The 7,314-nt window shown below is 37.5% G+C and overlaps 1 pseudogene; it reads left to right on the top strand.

The window, feature by feature from the left end:
- Positions 1-5,108: 5,108 nt before the first annotated feature.
- On the top strand, positions 5,109-7,029 carry LOC124868577 (annotated as a pseudogene).
- The last annotated feature ends 285 nt before the right edge of the window (positions 7,030-7,314 follow it).

The raw sequence follows: 7,314 nt of genomic DNA, 5'->3' as shown, positions 1-7,314 counted from the left end.
AACCACATTCTTATAAAGCAAAAGTTGAAGAAGACACAAAACCCAGACAAGACATTTCTCAAATCCTTATACCAGATTCATGTGTTGTGTTTGTAGATGGCTCAGCATCTAAAGATGAATATGGAAAGAATAGAGTTGGTTATGCAATAACAACCATCGACAGAATAATATAAGCTAAATCTCTACCCAATACATGCTCAGCCCAAACAGCAAAATTATATGCTGTAGTAAGAGCATGTGAATTACATGAGGGACAAATACTTACTATATACACAGACAGCCAATACGTTTTCGGATCAGTACATCACCATGCTAAGATTTGGCAAAATAGAGGTTTTAAAACATCATCAGGGACAGAACTAACTCATTTCAACCTATTAAAGAGAAAATGTCAGATCTGCTATTTATAGACACAGACGTGCTGAAAGACGCCCAACAGTCAGCAACCAAGACAGAAATAAAGGCCTGGCTAAAGAGAGGAGCACAGAGAAAAGATGACATCTATCAGATAGAAGATAAACCAATCCTCCCAAAATATTTATACAACACAGCGGCTACAGTGACACATTGGGAAGACCCACGTGTCAAGGGGGGAATATGTCACATCTGGTAAAGCATTAATGCTACACTATAAATATTTCTGACTATGCAAATCATTTTTGCAGATCATGCATAATTTGTTGCAAACACGGGGGAAGAAATATTGCCTAGTTGTAATAGATGAACCTAGTGACACATTTCTTCCCCACATATGGTATCCCACAGATTATAAGGTCAGATAATGGAACTCATTTTGTAAATAAATTAATAGAACTAAGTTCTAATGCATTAGGGTTTCAGTTAAAGATAAAGGAAAACAATGGAAGAAACAGGGAGGCCATGGCCCGAATGCCTATCCCTGGTTAAATTATGGGTGAGAATAACTCCAAATCAAACTGGTCTTACTCCATTTGCCACCTACTGTACATCATTTTATGGCTCCACCCACTATATTCTGAGTCTGAGATCACGTGACACCAAGTTGCTGATGTGAATTTGTATTCTCAAAGAAATGGTACATGGCAGACCGTTTTCTCTGCCCTCTGACATGAATGAAATAGAGAAAGCACAACAGGAACCTTCATTAGCTGAGTGGATGAATAAAATGTTGCAGACAAAAGAAGAACAAATGTCCAGTGGTCTGCCGATAATCTCTGCTCCTATCCCACAGAACAACCTGAGGCCTGGAGACCTGGTCCTGATTAAGACACTCCACCGGAAGGATTGGAGCACTCCTTGGTGGAAAGGGCCGTTTCAAATACTCCTGACAACGCCCACAGTTCTGAAAATAGCAGAGAGGCCTTCCTGGATCCATAAAAGCCACTGTAAGCCAGTTTTGCCGTTACAGGAGCCAAACCAACCGACGGGGTAGCAGAGGAAGTCCGGGTTCAAAGATGGCCCAGCGTCTCAAACCGGTGAAGAAAACAGCTGATCTGCGCCCAATTATAAAATGGCTCTCTGTAACTTGTGGACAGGACTGATAAGCCTGAGCTTAATTCTGGTAGCAGGACTCTTTCTCTATCTAAAGCAGGATCCACAGGAGGTGATACCGAACCAGAAGAGATGGACATCAGACGGGACCCATCTCAGAACACTGACGGAAGAACATGACGCACATCCATTCCTACAGAATTTCTGGTATTGTTCATGGTGGCATATGCAACACTGAACCAGGTAGAAATGCACGAAAATGAAGGGGACGATTATGATGACATGTTGTAAATAAATCACATCAAAAGCCTGAGTGTACTCATACATTGTATTTCATAAAATAACCTTACAGCAGAAAATCGGAAGAAGTTGTTGCTTAAGTGAAATGAGAAAAAGTACAATGATGACATAAACAGGGCAGATTTTTTAATTCTTTTATTTTTATGATTTCAAGTATTATTCTTTTATTTTTATGATTTCAAGTATTATTCTTTTATTTTTATGATTTCAAGTATTATTCTTTTATTTTTATGATTTCAAGTATTATTCTTTTATTTTTATGATTTCAAGTATTATTCTTTTATTTTTATGATTTCAAGTATTATTCTTTTATTTTTATGATTTCAAGTATTATTCTTTTATTTTTATGATTTCAAGTATCATTATTTTATTTTTATGATTTCAAGTATCATTTTATTTTTATGATTTCAAGTATTAATCAACATTTAACTTTTAATGGTCGCCGAGGGCGGCGGGGCCGTATGAGTATTTCCCACAAAATATAATCTGTTTACCGTCCGTGGGTTTTCGCTCATACAAAGTATTTTTCTTACTCGTTTTTATATTAAATGTTTTTACTTGTGATAAAAGGAGGGACTGTTGGATGGGTGCAAAAACTTGTTATCACTCATGTAAAAACCTTGGGTTGGAAGGCACCTGCACTATGCCTTCCTCCCTGTGTGTGTGAGATCATTGTTATCTCTGTGTGAACCAGCCTCCTTTCCGTCTCACACACATACACCCTGTCTGAACTGTCTGTTGAACTGTGTATATAAATAAAGAGATAGGGTGTCAAAACTTTGTAGTTTCACTGCAAAGTGGGCTACCCTTGTCACAAGTAACTATGACTGTATCGTTCTTACCTCTGAGTTGACTAAATAATACCTAACAATGGTCCAACCCCTGTACTTATCATATGAATTTAGGGGCAGGGACCGGGGATCCAAGGAGACAGGGGTATCTGCAGACTAAAAGTGGGCATTTCTCAACCGTAGTGGGGGTTTCTCAACCTGTAGGCGTTCCGTGATCACGGACAGTGATTGGTTGGCTTTATGTCCTCTGTTTTTCACGGAAATATATATACAGAGCTAACCAGTGCTAGCCTGTATGAAGTTGCACGAGAAGCGCAGAATGAAGGTAACGCAATTATCAGTCATTAAGTAAATTTTCGAAATTATAGTTTTAATGTTGTCAGTGTGTATTATGAAGCCTACATGTACAAATTTGTATGTAAAAAAATTACAGGTCAAAAGTACAGGTTTAAAATATAGGTGAAGAAAGGTAATCTATCGTACTTATGTTTCAAACGTGATCGTAGCGACACTGAAGCAGTGAGGTCGACGAGCGAAAAAAATAAAATAAAAAGACTAGTTATGCTAGTTTCAAAGTTATTTATACTTAACAAATTAACACACTGGAGAGACATGGACCATAAACCTCTTAATGTAATGTGTTGAGGTATATTACTAGCATATCACCAAAGCAAAAATACACCTATGTGTAGAAAGTTTTGTAGCATAACGTAGCTTAGCTACATGAATTTGGCTAATATGTTGCGTTTTGCGGATGAATTAATTTTGAATATATATATTTGTTGTATTAACTAAACATAGTTTTGTAAATTTAGTCATATATTTTGGAGATGTGTGTGGTATTGATATCGAAATTGGGTTTTGTGGGGACTTGCAAGTGGAAAGTCGCCATTTTGTAATTACAGTCTTTGACTATAGGACCACAAGAAAGAAGTGTTAGATGGCAGTGGAGAACATTAAACAGACTGTCACGTAAGGTTGATATTAAATTAAATATTTCAAAATAATTTTCACAACTGATTATTCAAAATAAAGTGGATATAGGAAAACAAACTGTGAAGGTTTTCTGGCTTCTGCTGTGCAAATTTGGTGTCAAGGTGGCTTAACTAAAAATATTTGCAATTATATGATTTATTATACATGTATAGTATATTTGTTTATATTTATATAACATATTTATTTGCAAATTAGGATTAGTCAGTTTTTCTTTTGTTTAGCTATAAGACAAGCATTTTAAATAGTACACTTTGTGCTCTTTGTTTTATAATTTTCATACAGCATATAACAGTGCACTGTAAAGGTGACGAAAAACCTCGACCTGCTCCCATCTTGGAAAATCCGGACCAGTATCAATGTCCCTTCTGTTCCCCCAATTTATATAAACCAGCTGGTTATTCACAAATGGTTACACATCTTGCCAGTCACTTGCTCAAAGCAGTCAATCATAGAGGTATGTCTGGGCACATTTAAGTCTTTGTTAAGAATTGTGAGTCATTATTGATTTTGACATCACTGTCATGTCTTTTGTTCTTTATAGACTACATAATATAAAGCTGTGGATTGGTTGTGAGGGAAAGGCTAAACACTTTAATTGTTGTCACTGCTCAGACATACAGAAATAAAAATGGTCTCTTGAAACATTTGGATACCCATTGGCAAGATGCCTCATCCCCGCCATCTGCATCAACATCTGCTCTCTCAAAAGTCCCACCTCACACACTGGAAGCACACACTCAACCACAAAGCCAACATTCTGAACAACATGTACAGAACTCTTCAAATCCCAGGGTTGTCACTGCAAAGCAAATTTCTGTGCAGTGTCCTCACTGTAATCTGACAGTTAATAAGAAAAATTTGAAGAAGCACATTGAGAGAAGGCACACACAGATATATGAGGATATAACTGCTACACACCATTTATAAGTACAGTGTATAGATAGAACTAATGGAGTATTTGCAGTCTCTGAGTCCTTTCGTGGGGCTCCTGTTCCTGTACATGTTTCCAAAAAGATATGGGGTGTATCACATAAAGTTCTTTGTGACATGGATGTTTGCAGCACTCATGTTTCAATTCAGCACAGAAGTGCCTCTATGATTACACAGTGTGCTCATTTAAAGTCTGTGGACTACTGTCAGTTTGACAGTGCACATGAAGAACTCCAGGAGGACACATTGACCAAGATGGTTGAAAAAAAATGGTTTGATGACAACAGAAAAAAACAATGCCTTGCACATTAAACACTAGCAAACAGCGAAGGTGTCCCTCTTGCTGAGGCCATGATTATAGACACTATATCTCAGTATATGAGCCAAGGACCTCACATTATAGTAGGCTGAATAGAACAATGGTTCACTACAGCTCAAAAAACGAACACATGGCACTGCCCTTGTACCATAGGTCGGTTGTCATGTTTACACAAGAGGGTGACAAAACAGCCCCAATTGTTCAGAACCCATAATGAGACAGAAGAGGTGGTGACACTAGCTCATGTTGATAATGGAAACAATGACATGCATTACCCACCGCAGGTTCCAATTCTCAAGAGGATGGTAGAATATATTTACCGCAACAAAAAGCTCCCAGCTAGTCTGCCAGGAAACTGTTGTAAGAACTTAAAAAAGAAGTCCTTCCCGAAACGGCTGATTCCTGAGGAGATGTTTTGTACAAACTCTCCTGGATCGGTTCCTCTCAGTGATCCACTGCTCATCTCCAAAAAGGCAAAAATAGTCTTACTCATCGGAATCGTTGAAAGCAATGCACTTTTTGAATTGCTGTACTCTTTCTTAAAAATCTTAAGTGACTAATATTTATTTCAAAGCCATTTTACAAGTTATTAGCCTTTCATTGTCATTTAGCATTTTGTGATAATGTAATTTTTGTTTAATGAAATTTTAGTGCTTTAGGTGCTAAATGTTTTTTTTGTTTTTTTGTTATTGTTACATTACAGACATATCGACATACTGCAAGAAATGTCCTAGCTGTGGGATGTTTTACCGATATCAAGACTGGATCCATGGTTTACATAACTACATTGACACTTTGCTGCTCATCCTACATCTATGTCTGTTTCTACGTAATGCTCTTCAGGTTTTTCGGTGTTTATGAAATGGTGTTACAGCATGGATCTTCTTTTGTCTTTATACAGGCTCACATTGCTGTTGGCAGGATTGTAAGCATACTGCAGAAAACCGCAGGAATGCCGTACCCAAATGCAACGGATGTCCTTCCAGCCTACATTCACTTTGAGGCAATGACAAGTCATGGCTACTTGTTTTTCTGTGTGACATGTGGTCACCACCCTTAGTTGTCATGGACTTACATAAAAAGGGAGTCTTCAACATGACAGGTAAAAGATTGTCAGGTAAGCTTATGCAAACCTTTGAACTTTTAATTAAGATACGTTTTCTCGCAACAGTCAGTGACTTGATGGCCCTCCTGACAGCTACAATGGAGAAGTGAACACAGAAGAATTCTGTGACACGGTTGCCATGGAAATGATTGCCTTTGGTTTCCTCAAGAGTAATGTTGGGTTCTCTTTAAATGCAGAACAGAACTCCAAATTGCCGTGGTGAATATATTATTACTGAATTGTTACTCATGTAGCCTCCATGTTCATTCATCCTGTAATACAGGTGGACACAGAAATCCCTTCACAATAAATCCGAGCTACGAAAACTGGGCTCCGTGGATCGGCAGAGATACTAGAAAGGGTCCAACAGTCTTCAACACAGAATACCAGAAGCTGCAGATAAATAGCCCTCAAGACAACACCCCTGAGGTTCATGTAACAGAGGAAAGACTAGTTGATGAACTGTTAAAGCTGAAGGTAATGGTAGTAGTTGTAATTTTTAAAAGCCATGTAAGTTGACAATGACTTAAGAATGGTTATTCTGTAATTATTGTTGCTGTCAACGGGTTGTTGAGATTAAAAAGCTTTGCAAAGCCTGAGGCCTGAGTAGCAATGTTTCCAAAACAGGCCTGATTGTGAGACTGCAAGAAGAAATAAAAAGCAGAGTAACATATGACAAAGTGTTTCAGAAGGTTTGGGGAGCTTCTGGTATATTACAATCAGTTACTACAGTATTAATTTAATTTTAGAGTTTATTGAACTGAAAATGGAGAAATTGACTTAACCCATCCCCTTAGTGAAATGCCATTGTGTGGCGCAGCTGTTTCCTCACATAATGTACTTGAAAATTATTGATACCAAAAGATTGTTACATATCCAGTGTTACCATAAGCTTTGATTGTATTTTTAAACTTTTTCTTCTGGGTGGATGGGCTGCTGTACTTTGCCCTTGTGGTGTTGTGTATAGTGTGAAGTTTCTTGTTAGAGCCAAAAGCCCAAAGGACTTTACAGACATTCTGCTGTCATGGAGACACATCCCCAATATCTGTATTTATGATTTTGCCAGGGGTTTGGCAACACATGCAAATTTGAGATTGCCACAAACCCCTGTGTTGTGATTATGAATATGATAATATTATTTAATATTTAATATTTTAATATTTTATCAAATAATATTTTGGTCTGTTAAGGGTTGTCCTGTGAATACCAGCCCAGTAAGGCGATGGTATTAGGACAAAATAGAAAGGTGTGAGATGAGCTCTGACATTATTGAACAGCATAAACTCTGCACATACATGGAAGGAATTCACACAATTCCTTAATATACAAGAATTTATTAACAAAAATAAGTCAACTCAAAGTCAAACATATCTCAATCAACAAACTCTTTACTATGCTAAAAC

This window comes from Girardinichthys multiradiatus, chromosome 5 (assembly GCF_021462225.1).
Source record: "Girardinichthys multiradiatus isolate DD_20200921_A chromosome 5, DD_fGirMul_XY1, whole genome shotgun sequence".
NCBI lineage: Eukaryota > Metazoa > Chordata > Actinopteri > Cyprinodontiformes > Goodeidae > Girardinichthys > Girardinichthys multiradiatus.
This window is presented reverse-complemented; position numbering and strand designations above follow the sequence as displayed.